This window comes from Pelodiscus sinensis, chromosome 4, assembly GCF_049634645.1.
Source record: "Pelodiscus sinensis isolate JC-2024 chromosome 4, ASM4963464v1, whole genome shotgun sequence".
NCBI classification, from domain to species: domain Eukaryota; kingdom Metazoa; phylum Chordata; order Testudines; family Trionychidae; genus Pelodiscus; species Pelodiscus sinensis.
In genome coordinates, this window is record NC_134714.1 from 53,811,905 (window position 1) to 53,831,519 (window position 19,615).

Below are 19,615 nucleotides of genomic sequence, written 5' to 3' on the forward strand. Positions count from 1 at the left end.
GCCCCAATCGCGAAAATGGCGATCGGGGCTTTTTTGCGCAAAAGCGCGTCTAGATTGGCACGGACACTTTTCCGCAAAAAGTACTTTTGCGAAAAAGCATCCGTGCCAATCTAGACGCTCTTTCCGCAAATGCTTTTAACAAAAAAACTTTTCCGTTAAAAGCATTTGCGGAAAATCATGGCAGTCTAGACATAGCCCATGTGTTTGGAGCCTGTCCATCAGCACCACTCCTGCCACAGCTCCTTCCTTGAGGCTTCTGATGGTGAACCACAAAGGCAGATTTATCCAGGTCAGATTGCCACAATGCTTGCAGAGGAGGACTCATCCCCGAAAACCACCAAGGCTTTTAGGTCTCCTTTGCACTATTCTGATCATTTTATTTGGCACAAGGGGACTGGAGCAGAAGTCAAGATATCACCTTATTAAGTGCCATTTGTTCTAGCTATAATCATCATTTTCTACATTCCAGTCATTGTAAATGTAAACTTGACAGACTTTATAACCCCCAGGAAGTTAGGAAAATGGAGATAGAACTGTTTCCTGTTGGGAAAACTGAGCTACAAAGAGGTCAAGTGATTTGCACAAAGTCATGCAGCAAATCTCTATCAAGTATCCTGGAAATGAAACTCAGTTTATTTAGTTCCTAGTCCCATGTTCAAACAACAAAATTGCATTCATTCTCAAGTCCTGGTATTGTTTCTCAGGAAATTCTCTCCTTTTTAAGAGGCTTTTGGAAACTCCATTACCTCCAACCTGAGATCAGATGTGTTGCCTCTAATAATAAAGCTGTTATGGGTTTCCACACAAATATAGTAAACCAGAAATAAAAGAAGAAAGACTGTGTATTTTGCTTCTTCAGTCGTACTGTACACGGATATATGGAAACAATGTTTTCATTAAGTTGAGACATTCCACTGGGACTCACTTGCCCTACAGTGCTTTCTTCATGATTTCATATATTTCTATTGGTCCTATTGATTAGGCATCTGTTTCCACATAGGCATAGTTTACTCTTGTGGAACAATGTTTAGCAGCTGTTACAATTCAGACAAGTGTTAACAGAGTGAGAATTAATTTAACACCCAATAATATTTTAACACCTGGTCTGACAACAGCAATATCATTGAATTTCACCTTTAGAAATTGCTTAGTGAGTTACTTTTATCATTACTTTGACTTTGACCACAGTATGCATGGTTTTGTTTCAAAACAATGTCTTGGAATTAAAACACAATCTTGTACTCCTAGTGAGTTTTATTTTTAATGAATCTTTCTCCCATAAAGTTATGCTGCCAAGTTAAATGAATCTTCTTCTTACCAAAGCTGACCCTCCAATTTTCCAGCTAAAATGTAATCGATCAATAAAGATCAATGCACATAGTTTTAGTAAAATGTTTCTGGATCCAAGAAATTACTAATTCCTCTTACTCATGTGAAGGCAGATGTCAATTCCATGTACAGATAAGTCTTTTGGCAGCCAGTTCCAGGACTGATTAAGGACATCTGATGAAACACCTGCTAGAAATGGAATTTATTCACAAAGTGGTCAGAATTTTTTCTGGCTGAGTACAAACTCCTATGCAACTAGAATAGTGTTGAAAGTTCTTAAGAAATTGTGTGAGTGCACCTGTGATATTTAAAACATTGTGTTTGGCAGTTAAGTAAAGCATTACTTTCAAAAATTTTGAGTATACTGTGCAGGAACAAGGTTCAGTTCTCTGCTCAGAACCTTTTCTGGCTATGTGTGAAGCAGAAAGAGAGACTGTTCCTCTGCAAACATCTAAATCTAATTTATAAATGGTGGTTGTGCCAAAGAATTGCAACATTTAAGCCAAAGAAGAACATCAAGTGACTGCAGCCTACTATTCTCAAATCAGTTTACAGTGTCCATATACTAGTCTAAAATCAGATTAAACATAACTCTGCAATACGGAGGAAATTAGATTACTTCAAATGCTTATCATCCAATTTATGCATTCGCTTTACAGATGCTGCATCGTCCTTTATATTATTTCATTTAATACACTAAGAAACTCCAGCTCCTTGAGTGACTTGTTTAATCTCAATTGCTTTGCTTTTCATATCAGCAGCAAAAATAGGCAGGGAAATAAAGCAGGATGGACAATTTCCACTAGTGCCAAACAGGAGAAGATTTGATATACCTGCCAAGTCATCCTCATTTCACATGTTTAAACATTGTATTGATGCTGAGGCTCAGGATCTGCAATCAATCAAATATTCACTGAGTTTATCTGATGCTGGGCTATCCTCTACCCTTGCACTGACTTCTGTGTTTTACTGGAGTGCTGTGTGTCAAGGAGATGTGGGAAAGGCATGACCAATTTCCTAATGCTAACCACTAATTTGAACAAATGGTAACCACATCAACAACTAGAGAATAAAAACATAGAAGTTTTTCTTGGTCAAGGAGTAGGAGCTGGATAGGAGTATTTTAAGGAAATATCTTGGGTATGATTCTACATTAGTTTTATGCCTGTGACTTATGGTATGTCCACATAGCTGCTGCAGGTGTGATTTGCAATTTGTGGAGATAAACCAGGACTAGCTGTGCTCTAACTAGCTTGCCTAAAATATTATTAAGATTGCAATAACACGTGATTTATGTACAAGTACTGATTCAAGGGGTCATATGGATTTGTGCAGCTGCATCTGGCCCTCAAGCCTTAGGTCCCCTCCCCCCAAGCTTATGTCATAATAAAATTGTTAGTCTTTAAGGTGCCACCGGACTCCTTGTTGTTTTTGCTGAAACAGACCAATACAGCTGCTACTTTGATAGCTAATATGCACACTGAATATCTATATACCACAGACTTCTTTTAACCTTGTTATAAGGAGGCAGAAGCTAAAGTGATAAGTTAGTTTTAGTGTAGCAGTAAGTGTTGTTTTTCCCAGTGTTTTGTCTCTTACTGGCTGCTGTTAACCACAGATGATCTCCATAACTGGATTAAAGTTTTTTTTCCTTGGGGCCTGCTAGGCGGCAGAAGGTAGGAACAATAATAATAGGAGTAATGTAAACTCCACTGTAGTTAAAAGAATGAAATATTGACTTTTATGGTTGATTAGACCAGAGTAGGTAGCACTTACTATACTACTTGCTTCCATACTTAACCCTGTTTTCCTTCCATAGCTACTTGGGAGCAGACAACAGTCACATATCTGATGTCAACAATAAAGGAGATCCTGACCATCCCAGTGGTGATGCTGGATATACGGGAAGCCTCCATATAACCTCTACTGCAGTCATTTTACTTTTAAGGAAAATAATCTTGGTGCACCCACCTCGCTGAGCCCATGAACATACACACAGGCATGGTTGGGAGCATCCAGCAACAAAACTGAGCTAATATGTGCAAATGGGTTTAACCAAACATACCAACTATAAATTGTATACAGCCAATATATTTAGATTAAAGTTAACACACCTTTGCTTGACAATTTGGAAAAATACTATGTAACAGATTAATCAAATGTCACAACCGCTTCAGGTCATAGGGGGCACATCAATAAATCAATTAGTGCAGCCTACAGTAGCAAATTAACTCAACCAACATGCATTTGGACTGGCACCATTTATACCACCCCGATTGTGCATTCTCTTTATACCAGTCGGCTGTGTCTACATTGGCCCCTATTCCGTAATAGGGATGCAAATGTAGCACTTTGGAATAGGCAAATCCGCGGGGGATTTAAATATCCCCCGCGGCATTTGCATTAACATGGCTGCCACTTTTTTCTGGCTTGTAGATAAGCCGGAGAAAAGCGCCAGTCTGGACGCGATCCTCTGGAAAATAAGCTCTTTTCCGGAGGATCTCTTATTCCTACTTGAAAGTAGGAATAAGAGATCCTCCGGAAAAGAGCTTGAAAGTAGGAATAAGAGATCCTCCGGAAAAGAGCTTATTTTCCAGAGGATCGCGTCCAGACTGGCGCTTTTCTCCGGCTTATCTACAAGCCGGAAAAAAGTGGCAGCCATGTTAATGCAAATGCCGCGGGGGATATTTAAAGCCCCCGTGGATTTGCCTATTCCAAAGTGCTACATTTGCATCCCTATTATGGAATAGGGGCCAATGTAAACACAGCCGTCTTGTTTAATGCTATTTGTTCCATGATGACTAAGACATGTCTCTGCTACAGATCCCTACCTTTCCATTTGATGAGAAACAATTGCATTTCACACGCATCCCATTGTCCTGGCCTGACCAAACCCTGACCTTGCTTTAAGTTATGAGAAGAGGAAGCTTCAGACCAAAGTTTATTCTAGCTCTTATAGATTAGGAGGAATTCTTGAACAAATAGACTCCTAGACAGATATACAAACTCTCTAATATATAGTAGACAATTTTTAAGACGATTTCTGTTTTAATTAAAAACATTTTTTAAAAATGTTGATGACCAAACTCCACAATGTTTGATTTTGGTTTTTCAGTTAAACTATGAACAATTCAAATGCTGAAACATATTTCAAATGTTTACTAGAAAACAAACTCCTTTTGTGGGAAGGCTCATGGGAGGGAGGGGAGGTGCACAAGTCAGGGCTGGGGCTTGAAAATATGATAGGGCTCAGAGCAGGAGGAAAAATGTAGGAGAAGGTGCATAAACTTGTAATGATTCCTTATGTTACAAATTAATTTGATAGTACTAACTAAATGAGATTTTTTAAAACATATTGAATATTTGGTACAGTATAATGCTTTTATTATCAGGAATTATATGTTCACTGACAATCTGATTAATTACAATCAGTGCTATTAATACTAGGTGTGAGCAACTCTTTTGAATAACATTTAGATAAAAGATGTTTTCATTTTTAAATCTGAACATGTGGGAACCACTACTAAAGAGCACAGAATGTAATTTGCCTATCCTTTTAGCCCCCTCTAATAGCCATGCCCACTCATCTCAGAAGCAAAATACACATGAGAAAAGAGAATCATGTAAAGCATTCCTTGGCTTTAAAAGCCATTCATGTTGTATCTTTATATATGTGTGCTAATTCAGTTTGTCCCTTGAAGTGAGGCAATATTGTGTTGTCCTACTGAGAGGGAGGGTGACCAAGAAAACAAAACAATATTTTGTATCTCTCTTTGTAAGCTTCTCTGAGTTTGAAGAGTTGGATTTGTGTGTAGCAAAGGTCAAGAGTGGATTAAGGTAAGATTAAAAGTCAGGGACACATAGTACTTGGATTAAAGGGAAGTCTACCTTTGGAGACTGCTGGAGTACATCTTGTAATTTGGGGAAAAGGAGGTAGAATTGGCAGGGCAGAGAACCAGGAGTGCCAGAAGCAGAACTGTGTTCTCTTGTGAAGTGGCCCTTTGGATTGTTGAGGGTTCTATGGTCACATAGGGTACGTCTAGACTACAGGGTTTTGTCAACAGAAGTTTTGTCGACAGATACTGTCAACAAAGCTTCTGTCGACAAAGAGCGTCTACACTACATTCAGTTCTGTCGACAAAGCAAGCTGCTTTGTCGACATAACAGTGTGGACGCAAAGGACAGTTTAGATGCAATAATGCCTTCTGTGGACAGAACTCTGTCGACAAAAGGCGTTATTCCTCGTAAGATGAGGTTTACCAGCGTCGACAAAACTGCTGAGTTCTGTCGACGTTATGTCGACAGAACTCAGCGGTAGTGTAGACGCAGGTTTAGTTTTGTCGACAAAAGTCCACTTTTGTTGACAAAACCCTGTAGTCTAGACACACCCATAGTGTCTAAGCCTTGTTTACTTTACTTTTAATAACCAATGGCCACGGTATCTCTATCATTACCTTCTCTACCCAAAAAGCCTGTCCATGCTTTTTCAAGTATTTTGAAATTTTCTGGGTAGAGGGAATGCATTGTCTGAATATGATAAGCTTTTGTGTCTACATGTCTCTCTGGACTCAAACAGAAACATTACCTGATATATCCTACATTACCTGTAGGATATATCAGGAATATCAATTTGCCCAACTAACAGCTGTGATGGCAGATGGCCAAGAGTTTGAGAGCCGTACCTAATTTTGCATAGTACAAAGCAGATTAGAGTCCTCCTTTATGTGGAATTCTGTTTTGTCTGTACTGCACCTTTAATGTAAGAAGTTGCCTGTCTGCTAGGGGGCAAGACAACGAGAGGACTCAAGATAGTAGATCATATGGAGTGAAACACAGTGCACTTTATTTCTCCTGCAGATTTTTATCTGTTTGTTGTTTTCTGTCATCTAAAATAACAGTTGCCTTGGCTGAAAGCATAGTAGTCCTTGTGCTATGACTCTATAGAAAATATAACACGGAAGCGTGGTTTGTGGGCAGGCTTTTTATTTAATTATGGAGCAGTGCACTTTGGAACCTGGAGTCAGTAAGGTATGCCTCCATACCAAAAATGTTAGAGGCCATTGGTCATACTGCCAGCCTTTTTTGACCTACAGACCACTCCAGCATTTATCATGCAGTGTTTGTATCTACTGATTTCAGGACAGATGCTTTGAGATGTTGCATTTGTGATCTCACTGTTTTCTTACCACTGCTTATCTATATCTGTCTTCTTCTCTTACTTATGTTAATCTTCAAAAATAATTAAGAAATCTGAAGGATTGCTTTAAGTTTCCTCTAAATTTTACTTTCTGAATTTGTTCTTAATCTCTTGATGAATACTGCTGGTAAGTATTAGTCAGTAAGATTAGCTGTAATGTGTAGGCATTTTTTTAGTATCTGCAAATAGCTGTGAGTAATCCTTATTCAGACATGGTTCTAATTCACTTGTACTTTTGGAACTGATGAATAGCATTAGGATGGCTATTTGAGAATTTCTCTACATAAAAATTAATTGAAACTTAGTGTCATTATGCAACCTTCTTATTTTTTCATATTTTAAAATATTACATTGAAGAGTTCAATAATGGTGTACAGAAAATACCCAAGGTAGTCAGAATTTATTTCTGATCTCATACACTTATACTCATTTGCCTAATACATCACATGAGTTTATATGCCCCTTAATACATGTGCATAATGAGATTTTCATGTGCATACTGAAAAGAGGCTAATCTACCAATTTTCAGTATTAAGCACTGACAAAACTTTCCAAACAGTAGCAAGACCAAACTTTTAAATGCAGGCATTCAGTTTTACCAGAAATTCCTCTCTCTTTCTTTCTCTTTGTCCATATGTGCACTACTCACTTATACATACAACTCTTCCAGCCTTGCTAGTGGAACTAAGTTTATAATTGCTATAGAAATTTGTGCATAAATAATACAAATGGTTTATAAAATATTGGTAATTAATGTTATGATACTATACATTCACAAAATCCAGAAGTTTCTATTTGTTTTCCTACCATGTTTGATTGTGGCCTAAGAGCAGACATTTTATGAGAAGAGATGACTGTGAGATTTCTACCATGCTGGAACGGGCTACATTACTTTTAGAACCATCAAACAACACAAGCCAATTTGTTCTCAGATCTAAACTAAGAACCATTGTGTAGACATAAACAGGATCCAAATACCATCCCTTTGATCTATATGTAACATAAAGACACTGTAATGCAGTGGTTTGTGAAGACAATATTTAACATTCTAGTATTGTTAAACACTTTTTGGTTAACTGAAGGTTTCGTGATAAATTATATAAACCTGAAATGGTGAAACAAGTGTCACACTCAGCGACATATCAAAACAATGGATTTTAAGTGACAGGCCACAACTTCATGAAATTTGCTCTGACCTATCATACAGAATTTCACATGTGAGGCATTTTAAGTAGTTACAATGTGCTGGGGTTACAAAGCTCCTACCAGCTGTGCTTAATTTATTTTGAAAGAGGTGCCAGGGCTCAAGCAATTTTTTAAAAAGCTTTCCTACCTGATTTGGTGCAAACAAAGGTGCTGGGGCTATGAACTGCCATATATAAGAAGGGCTGGGCTCAGTCCCAGCAATACCTGGCACAAATTAAGTAATGCCGACCATATAACCTGTAATTCAGGACAGACTCTCCTAAGCCTACGCCTACGCCTGGGATTGAGCCTAGTCTTCTGAATTCTTTTGCTGTCTTTCCCCATCCCACCAAGGGGGATCAAAGATACTAAATAGGATAGAGGGAGGAATCTAAGCCCTAGAAGGCCATAGGAGCTCCCCCAACTCATAACCACAGGGTCCATCAGAAAAATTCCAGGTCTCTTACCTCTTTAACCACACTGGCAAATGCCACAAATAGTGATGAACTACTCTTCCTAAGTGCTATTGCTAATTAAACTAACCATACCTTCAAGATGCTGTGAGGAAGAAGAAGAAGAAAAAAAACCTTACTATGCTTCTGCCAGTTTGGTCAAGAAGAAATACTTGAACTGTGCAAGTATAAGTAGGAGAACCCTGTTATATTATATAAAATATATTATGTTAATATAATAATATAATATTAATATAATATATTATTCATTATATTATCTATTATTATATAATATACCCTGTCTATATCTAGTGTTCATCTGCTATTAGGCATAGGCTAAGCTTAGAGTTAATTAAGTATAATATAACCACCTGTGTTTTTTATCCTGGTTGCTATGGAGTCAAAAGCTTTCAGGTAAAAAAAATAAAGACGAGGGAAAGGGGAATTATCAATACCATACTTTAAAATACCTCAGTCCAGGACTCAGGAAATAAACCCCATTGGATTCCCTGGTACATTCATTATTCTGCAATTTTATACATTTATGAATTAGGGATGTAATATTGTAGTCGGTTAACTGATAAGCAAAAGCTTATCGGTTAATGTTATAGACTATACGCATTTCCCTCCCCCAACCCTTTCCAGTAAATTTTTTAGCAGGCTGGCCAGCAGCCTGGCTCAGTTCTGGCTCCTGCCAGGTCCAGAACCTACCCTGTTATGGCTCTGCATTTAAAATGTATTAGGAGCTAGGTGGGCAGGCCACCTGGCTCAGTTCCAGGTCCAGGAGCTTAGACCTTCCTTAGACAGGGGTTGCTGCCACCCCACACTGCTGCCCTCTTTATCAGAGGCAGCAGCACTGGGTAATAGGCAGCTGGTCCAGAAGAGGAGCTGGTTTTTAAACTGGCTCCCCTTGTGGACCAGCTCCTGCCTGGAACCCTGCACTGCTGCCTCTGATACAGTGGCTGCCAGCTCCGCCTCTGGGGAATATAGAATAGCTGACTAACTGATAAAAATTCATAAGGTTACTCAACTATTAAATTAACCGATATTTAACATCCCTAGTATGAATCACAAATGTGAATCAGCATTATTGGTAGATGTCTGACCGGCTCTTTCATTAATATGAATAACTGAAAACAGCTGTGAAAGGAAAAGTAACAAATTATCTGCTTCCCTACCATGACTACTGTGGAAAAAGTGAATAAGAAAACATTATTTACTTATTCTCACCATATAAGAACTAAGGGGTCACCACTGAAATTAATAGGTAGCAGGTTTAAAACAGACAAAAGGAAGTTCTTCTTTGCTCACCGCACAAGTCAACCTGTGGAACTCCTTGCCAGAGGATGTGGTGAAGACTAGGACTTGAACAGGGTTCAAAAAAGAACTCGATAGATTCATGGCGGTTAGGTCCATCAATGGCTATTCGCCAGAATGGGTAGGAATGGTGTCCCTAGCCTCTCTTTGACTAGAAACGGGTGACAGGAGAGGGATCATGTGAGGATTACCTGTTGTTCCCTCCATCTGGTATTGACTATTGTCAGCAGACAGGATACTGGTCTAGATGGACCTTTGGTCTGACCCAGTATGTCTGTTCTTATGTCCTATTATTGTTCATAATAATTGTGGAACAAATCATTAGCTTTACATCACATCTTATAGCAGCACAAACTGTGAAACTATTTTCAAAGTTCTAATGGAAAATCTAGATCAAGGAATCAAATTGAATGGAAATCACAGTTTATATAGTCATGCACAAGTACTAAAAATTATCTTCTGGGAAAAAACTGAATACATTTTAATATTAATTAGAATATCTTACAGACTAGTTGAGGCTCTCTTTGCAGTTCTGTTACTGATGGAAATCAATTTTACTTTTATCCACTAGGTGGATTTTGATTATCAATGCACACCAATGCACAGTCTTGAATTTAACATAGCTGAAACATTCAAGTTAAAGTTAGAGGGAAAATATTATTTTTAAAACAAAATACAAAAAAAACTGAAATGAAAATAATTAATATCTGAAGTCATACTCCTGAAAATAATAAGACTCAAATTACAGTTTAGCTTGCTGTAGGATAATATCCCAATGCTTGCCTACTACTCTTGGACTCTTCTATTATTCTTCAGAAAAGATAATTTAATAATAGTATATGTATAAAACCCAAACATCCTACCTCCTGTTATTTCCTGTTTCTAATTAATATGTAGGGAATGGTTTTCTGCTATAATCTCAGTTCAGTTAGATTTCAGTACTGCTAAATTTCAAAGTGTTGCTGGAGTAAACAAAAAGTTAAAGTTTTTAATTTAGGAAAAAAAGATTAACTGATGATATTCAAATAGCTTTTTGTGACAGGACATTTTTCATTCTTGACTTCAGTCCTAATCCCTCAATCACATACCACTGAGTGAGCCCATTGGTGAGGAAACAAGTTTCATATTAAGGAGGGTCATACCCTTAATATGTAGAAAATGATGATTGCATTGGAGGGAATATTGTTTAGAAGTTAGAGGAGTAGATCTGAAATAAAACCCTGGGTTCTCTCACTAAGTAGCTGAGTGAACTTGGACATGTTACTTAACCTGGTTTTGAATCACTGTTTTGTGAGCTAGATCTTTGTCCCATGGTGCAATAAAAACCTTAAAGAAAACTAACTGCAACGCAAATTCCTGGATGTTGTCCAGGCCTGCCTTTGAGATGGAGGGGAGGGAACAAATTGCCCAGGGCCTTTAAATTTCTGTTGTAACCCCATGCTGCACGCTCCATTGCCTAAGTCAGGCTAACCCCAGCCCCGCCATTCCACCTGAGGCCCTGCTCCTTCTGGTAGCACAGAGCTGGGAACCCTGCATACCTTGCTCAGGGGATTTGCGAGTCTGTCAGTCCCACTGATGCCAAGTTGAGAACATTACAAGCATCTTTAAAGACTATACAATAACATAGCAATCAGCTAATGCAACTACTAATTTGGGGGTCTGAACCTTTCTTTCCTCCCTTGTGGTATCTGGAGTCAAATTGCAACAGTTCCAAGCCCATTTTAGCCTTCTACCTCTGAGCTGAGCTAGTAGACAAACAGTAAGTCTCAAGGTTCTGACCATCCTTGAGATCTATTAGATTCAATAGATCTAATAATACTTACCTTCCCCATAATAATGCTGTGAATCTTAATTAATGTTTGAAATGCACTTGGAGAACCTCAGATCAATGCCCTAGAAAAGTATAAAGCATTATCCACCATCATCACTGATAATAGATTATGTATAATCATCTAAAGATTAGAAATCATAGTCAGTTAAGATTTTTAACTGAAGTTCAAGTGTTCAAAATGAGGCTTCTATTATGCCCCCACTCAATCAACAAATCCTATTTTTTCTGCTTTATCTCAGTCACAGGTAATTTCTTCTGAGTAGTTGAAATAAATCAGCAAAATCATCTTTTACGCACAGTCTAACCATAGACTCATAGACTCATAGACTGTAAGGTCAGAAGGGACCATTATGATCATCTAGTCTGACCCCCTGCGCAGTGCAGGCCACAGAATCTCACCCACCCCTCTTAGAATAATCCTCTCACCTATTTCTCAGATATTGAAGCCTTCAAATACTTTGAAGACCCCAAGATGCAGAGAATCCTCCAGCTGTGATCTGTACCCCAGGCTACAGAGGAAGGCGAAAAACCTCCAGGGCCTCTGCCAATCTACCCTGGAGGAAAATTCCTTCCCGGCCCCAAATATGGTGATCAGCTAAACCCTGAGCATGTGGGCAAGACTCACCAGCCAGACACCCAGAAAGTTCTCTATAGTAACTCCTATCATCCCTCCATTGATCTATTTATCATCGATAATGAATGGTCAATCAGTTACCAATGGACGTAATTCTCTTTCACGTACACCACTTTTTTCCTGGTGGAATTCCACTAATTTTCCATGGATTTCAAAGGAGTAAAGCTCATGCTTCAATACTTTTGCTGAATTGGGTCCTTGTAACGGTGAAAATGAGAGGAAAATCAGATACAACACATTCATCTTTTTGAAAAAGTGCCTTGCCTTTTTGCATTTGGTATGATCTGAAGTATAACATAAGTCTCTGCAGAAATTAGTAAAGCTGCATGAGACTTTCCATCCGTGTTTAATCTTCTTTGAAATACACGTTACACCTCTCTAGTCCAATAGACCAGTGCCAAACCAGAAAATTTACTAGACCACAAGGTTAATATCGTCTAGCAGCATTACCAAAACTTCCACTGCTTACTGGGCTCTTAGAAGATATTTAGGGGTAAATTAGAGCTAAACAACAGCACAGAGTCCTGAGAGCCAAGATGGTGGTTGTAAACAAACTTTATGGGACAACAGGAAACTTGGCCACACCCATGATAAGTGGATATCCGGCTAATTAAAATCATGCTGGACAGTGGATGTTGGTGGACCAGAGAGTGCTGGACTAGAGCGGTTCAAACTGTACTTAAATGACAAGCAGCCTGAAACCATTTAAATGTAAATAAGCGTTTTAATCAAATAGAAAGCAACGTCTTGTTTCTTAAAGAAACCTTTCTATATTCCCCCAAATCATATGCAGCCTCCTTCTTTTCTCACTCATTCCTCCACAGGAGTAAAATGCACAGTGCCAGATTACAGACGCTGTTCTTTCCTCCTCATTCTGTTTTTAACAAGTTTTTTTCACCTCAGGGTATAGACACCAACCTCATTCCTCCAATTCACAGGCAAAAAATCTCTCCTATCCTCTCATCCCCTCCTCACCTATTGTTGAAGAGATCTAACCATTTCAGGATCAAAATAAATGCATCACTAGAAATTACTTAGTGCTGGAATACATGTCCCATCCTTCCCCCATTCACTTGGCAGCAGCTGAACCATTTCAGGGCTTGAACATAGATTTCTATGCGCACATTCCTCAAATCATTCCCTCATCCCAGAATTTAAGACCTTATAAAAATGGCTAGTGATTTTAGGGTTCCTAAGCTCAGCTTCCCAACTTGAGACACCTGAAAAAGGGCCTAGTTTTCAGAAAGTTTAGAATAGTTAGGCTCTTTTAAGATGTCAAGTTGAACACCCTGAATTGAGGGAAGCTGATCGCCACGCAGGGCCTCTGGGAAAAGTGGGAATGGCATAGGTCTGTGTTCTGGGAAGTGGTGAGAACTTGGGTGGAAGAGGCAGGGACAGCCAACACTCAGTGCTGCCTGGAGCATTCTGCAAAGCACCACAGCTCTTAGAACTGGCCAGAGCACATCACTTAGTGCTCCAGCAGCTATTTAAAGCAGTGTTTCTTAAACTTGTTAAGACCAAGGAACACCAAAAAATATTTTTTTTTTAATGAGGAAGACCAAGGATTTTTTTTGTTGAGCAAAAAAAAGGGGGGGGGGGTTATTGACCAAAAGGGGGTCAGAGGGAAAGTTATTGAGCAAAACAAAAAGGTCACCTGCCCCTTTAAGGGTGGCCATTTTTAACTCTGTTGTTCTCTGCTGCACACCCCTCTGATGGCTTCACGGCACACCACAACACAGATTTAAAGGGTCCAAGACTCCAGGTGCTGCTGCTGCCATTTAGAATTGTTAGGCCCCTTTGCCCCTCCCCTCAGTCAGTGGGCCTGAGTACTGCTGATGCCCATGCAGTCCTGTATAGACTCACTTCAAGGCATGAGAATGTATAGGGCATATACATAGGCAAAATGAGCACTGCTGTTGAAATAATCTGATCCAGGGTGTAGGGGTGTATGGGCTTCCACAGGGACATGTGCTCAAAGACCTCTAGTTACTATACAAAGTAAATAACCTCTCCTGAAGTGCCAAAAATTAAGCACTCACATTTGAAAAAGCATATGTGTTCTAGGGGAGGGGCATATATATATACAGGGCTTGATGAACGGTGGCAAAAAATGCTCACCAGCCCCACACTGCGCATGCGCAAGACCTGTATTGCGCATGCTCACGCTGGAAACAAACAGGGCACCTGGCTGAAATCTACTCTCTATGGGCAAGTAGATTCAATGATTTGTCGAGCCCTGTGCATGTGTATGTATATATATATATATATATATTGACCATAATAGGTTGATATAGCTCTCTCTCTATTCAGCTATATCTATAAAAGCTGCCAAAACCAAACCAGTACAGGTGGATAATATATATGATAGATCTTTTGGCAGCCTTCTTTATATTGACATGTTAGAATGGAAGATGATGAATAAATACGAAAGTGTTGTTACCTAGGCATGCCACTACACAGCCAGCAAGCATGTGTGCACCAAAAGTTTTGATAGTGCAATACAATTGTCAGTGATGGATGGAGACCGCCTGAATTACCTAACCAGAGATCAATCTAGGTGGCATATAATCAGTGAGGAAGCCACAACTCTTTGGGATTTGTGATGATGATTATATACATGTCTGTGTTTATAATTGAGAATTTAACAGCTTTGTAAAAAGGAAATGTAATTTCAAAACATTTTATTTTAAAAAAGTCATCATGAAGTAAGTGTGATTACTAGTTTGCAAGCAATGTTGACTAGGCTATATATTGGTCTGTGTTGAATTTTTGAACACAGAACATATTCACCCCACTGCAGGTTAGTTAAGACTTATTTTAATACAGCTTCAAAGTAGATGTGTTCTCATGATTGCTAAGTGGACATCTGAGAGTTTAAAAACACTCCAGTCACAAAGGCTAGGTTACGTTCTATGAAAGTCATGGTTAAGTCTTATTTCCCAGCTTCGCATTCCACATGCTTATATAATGAGATGTATTCAACTAAGGGCTCTTCAGTTCTCTCAATTTTATTTATGGACCTACTTGTATAAGCACAGATGAATCGTGCCTGATCAAGAATGCCTATGATTGTTTATGTTTTATGCTAATGCCATGTTCTGTTTTACTGGGTATTAGGAATGGCTGAGACTTGTTGCATTCAGTAGCTACATAAAAAGAAATTGCAGACTAGAAATGAAAAGTTCAAAATATAGCTAAAGAAATGGATTAACGTTGTATATGTGCTAGTATGCCATCTACAAGCTCTACTGTCCATGCACATGCATCCCCTTATGCCCGCCCCCAACATGACATGCAATAACTTGAACTAACTGTAAATGTGTAGCTTTTTGGGGGGGGGGGGGGTAAAAATAATGTAGGTAGGAATGAGACTCAGGTGATATTGGAGACTTTTTGGCCACTTCCCTATCCTTAGTGTCATGCTCAGTGGAAAGAACAAAACAATCAGCATTATCTTTCTAAGGATTAGGTTCTACCACCCTCACTCACACTTTTACTCCACAAGTCCTATTACAGTCAGTAAATCTGAATGTGTAGTGATGTAGAACTCTGTAGAGCAAAGGTTGCAGAATATGGTCCAGATTGTTTCATTGTTCTGGGAAACTTAAGTTATTGTGCAAACTATTCTAAGTACGGAAGCATTAATCAGACAAAGGAAAAGAAAGTTAAAACTAAACAACTTTTTCAAAATTGAAATCATGTCAGTCTTTACAGTTGTCTTCTCCACAATAGAATCTTGATGCTGTGTATCTGATTAGCAATTATGTCAGAAAATCAGACATTCCATGAATTCTTTGTATCATCATAATCTTACAAAACAAAACATAACTTATTGAGGAGGAATCCTCCATGAACTTGTGGGTTTTCATCTATATATGCAACTGATTATATCCTCATATTCATAAATAGGGCAGTCAGGCACTCAGTTCAGATTGAAGATAGTGAAGTAAACCCCAAACTCCACTCTTGTTCCAGCAAAACATACACACAACTTCAATCGTGTGAGTATGCCACTGAAGTCAACCTCAGTGCTCAAGTGCTTAAAATCACACACATTTTATTTTGCTGGACTGAGGCCTTAACAAAGTTAAGAACAATCACAAAGTTTACTAAATAATTTGTGTGTCCCAGATTGTTTTGTTTAACTACAGTCTGCCACTGAAGTAAGATTTAAAGTTGCTATGTACAATTCAAAAAGCTGTAAAATATTTAAAATAAGAGAGGTGGAGAGAGTTGTTGAAGGAAATGCAGTAATATATCACACAAACCTAAGATTTTAAACTGGTAACTTCTTTTCTTAGACTAACACCTATTTGAACATGGACTATTAGGCAGTATTTCTGAAGACAATCAGTGGCTTTTTGTTATGGTTTATTATTAGATATTTTCCAGTTAATGCTCTTACATTTCACTTTCTTAAAAATTTATTTCAAAAGGTCAATGTCACTGCATTGAAATTTCCTAGTATATATTACTAATAAGATTGAATAATGTAAAAGGGAAAAAAAGGTAACATGAGTGAATGATTTACTGTGCATCATATGTGAGGTATGGCAGCCTTCCTTAGATAAAGAATCCCATACAGTTAGCTGAGCTACTAAAGATTGACAGTACTATTTCAGTTAAGTTTATTGTTCATACTAAACCATTACAAAGTGTAGTAAGAGATAGAACAAATTTGATTTTGAAGTTGACTTTTTGTGCTCAGAGCATGTGATGAGGGAAAATGTTCTGACAGCTCAAGCTTACTCAAGCTTAATGACTGATCTAAATTGGAGCTTGGAGATAAAAGAAATTCTTTAGTGATGCCTCAGTTGTCATTGATTGCTGTGAGCAATTCTAAAGCTATTTAAGATGTGAATTGCCAGCTTGGTTCTAAAAGTGGAAGAAGTGGTACATAAGATTAGAGGCTGGTGCAAATGCTATTGCATAAAAAAGAACAGGTTTATATTACTTGCATATGCAGGTGATAATCACAACTACATATAGAGTTATGCATCAACAGGAAATGACTCCATGAGTCCACAAGGTACATTGTAAGCACCAGCTGTGCTAAGGAAGATGAAAATGAAAGGCAGCTTGCATTACAAGCATGTATTACAATAAGATGGCTGAAAACAAAATGTAAGATGCCAAAATCAACAAGCCAGTTAAACACAGAGCAGAAACTGCTCTCATAAATTATGAACTCGGTGGCAGTGGATTTCTTTTTAAAGGGTTTACCGAGAATCTTAGAACTGAAGATTATAATGAAGAGTTATTTTCAGCAGCTCATTACTTTGTCTCTGTATAATGAAATTATCAGTTACATATAAATACTGTAGTGTGCATGCTCCATTTCAACTATTGTATCCCATTATATGATTCTATCATTTCAGTACAAATAATGGGGACAAGGAAGGATAAAAGCATCAGGACTCAAAGCTCTGTTGAAGTGGAAGCTACCCATTTTCCACCATCTCTCCAAATAGAGGCTCTGGTTACAGGGTGGAGGCAGGGTTATGGGGTTAGGGCCACAAACATGTTTTGTATTAATGGATATGTTAATTCTGTTTTTGGTGAGGATTATGAAAATGTTCTCAATAGCTGATGTGGCTTACTAGGAATACCAGGAGAAAAAAACGGGATCACGCAGGTCCGATTCCACTAGCATGCCCTTCAGTGGAAGGTAGGATTAGACTCTGAGGGTATGTCTACACTACCCTCCTAGTTCGAACTAGGAGGGTAATGTATGCATACCGCACTTGCTAATGAAGCCCGGGATTTGAATTTCCCGGGCTTCATTAGCATAAGCGGGGAGCCGCCATTTTTAAATCCCCGCTGCTTCGAACCCCGTGTAGCGCGGCTACACGGGGCTCGAACTAGGTAGTTCGGACTAGGGTGCCTATTCCGAACTACCGGTACACCTCGTTTCACGAGGAGTACCGGTAGTTCGGAATAGGACCCTAGTCCGAACTACCTAGTTCGAGCCCCGTGTAGCCGCGCTACACGGGGTTCGAAGCAGCGGGGATTTAAAAATGGCGGCTCCCCGCTTATGCTAATGAAGCCCGGGAAATTCAAATCCCGGGCTTCATTAGCAAGTGCGGTATGCATACATTACCCCGCTAGTTCGAACTAGCGGGGTAGTGTAGACATACCCTGGGACTGTTTCCTGGCCTATAGTTGACATTTTTTTAAAGAACCTTGTGCACTGAGCTTTGTTTTAGGTTAGCTATTTTAAATGAAGCAATCTGATTCAGAAATAGTTGTGGAGTACTGTAACATGGACCTGAACATAAAAAAAATAAGTTTTCCTTAGATTATATCTATTGTGTTCATCTAGGTAAATAGGAGGTATGCATAGGATTTCAGAGTCCACTACTGAAGATATCATTGTACCTTGATAAAGTATATCTTCTGGCCATTCTTTGTGCAGAGAAGACAAATTATCAGACATATGGTATATTTATATTGTTGAGTGATTTATTTGGAATTTTTTTTCCTACTTACAGAGACTTTGGTGTGCAAGGAAAAGAGGAGTTTTTCTATGCATATACGTTCCTCTACTAGTGATAGTTTTCTTAAGATTGTTTTTAAAAATAATACTAACACAAATACAGCTGAAGAATTTTCTTTCTTATCATTTTCCTTCACCATAATGGCTCTTTGGGCTATGAACTGTCTGATGAAAATGTTCAGTGTCAGCAAGGTAACTTCTACAGACTATATTCAAGAAAGATAAGTCAGATTGTGGAAATTATTATCCTCTTCCAGAAAAAAAATCCTCATCAGAATTCTCCTCAACTGGATGCTTCCCTTGCCAAGGGAATTGCAATGTGGATCTCAAAATTTCATCTTCATTGCTTGCCATTTTCAGGAAAAGTGCTACAAATAGCATCAACCTTTGTACAGGCCTTCATCAATGTCCCAAAGGATTTGATTCCATTAGCAATGCAACTGTGCACAATTCTCCTCAAATCTGGAGACAAGCCAAAATTTGTTGCCATCCTCTGACTCCTCCATGACAACTTCTCCAAAATGGTCAAAACAGGAGTCAAGCAAAGCTGCGTCATGCTAACCCTCTTCCCCATCTTGCTTGCTGTCATCTTCCCTCTCATCACTTACAAGTTCTCCTCAGGACTTCATCTCCAATACAGAATGAACAGAAACCTCCTCAATCTCAATCATCTCTGATCCATGACAATGACTATTACTGAATCAGCCATGGAACTCCAATTTATGGATGACTCTGTGCACTCACTTGGAAGATCTTCAAAAAACAGCCAACATCTTTTCTGAGGCATACAATCAACTAAGTCTCACAGTCAACACCAAGAAAACTAATGTACTCTACAAACAGGCTCCAAACTACCAGGATCCTGTTCCCATAATCAATATTAACACAGAGACCCTGGAAAATGTTAAGCATTTCCTCAGTCTTGGCAATTATCTGCTGAACAAAGTCAACACTGACATGAAGATTCAACAGCACTTCCAATGTGCCAGTGCAGTTCTTGGACATGTGAAAAACTATCTTTGAAGATCATGAGATCAAGAACCATGCCATGCTTCTTGTGGTTCAGATCATCATAATACCTATTCTCCAACCTGATGCTGAAAATTTGATCATGTACAGTAGAAATGCTAAGGGTCATGAACAATACTATCAATGGTTTCTTCACAAGATCTTC

General features: G+C 38.7%; 2 long non-coding RNA genes across 3 annotated transcripts in view; one reads left to right on the plus strand and one right to left on the minus strand.

Moving 5' to 3' along the window:
* LOC112545828 (uncharacterized) overlaps positions 1-3,428 on the plus strand; it is a 44,334-nt gene extending 40,906 nt beyond the window's left edge. For both annotated transcript variants that reach the window (XR_012903410.1, XR_003089377.2), the window contains one exon: positions 3,149-3,428. This is a non-coding gene — a long non-coding RNA (uncharacterized LOC112545828). The remainder of the gene's footprint in view (positions 1-3,148) is intronic.
* Positions 1-19,615, minus strand: part of LOC142829118 (uncharacterized) — a 152,667-nt gene that overhangs the window by 49,806 nt on the left and 83,246 nt on the right. The window lies entirely within an intron of this gene.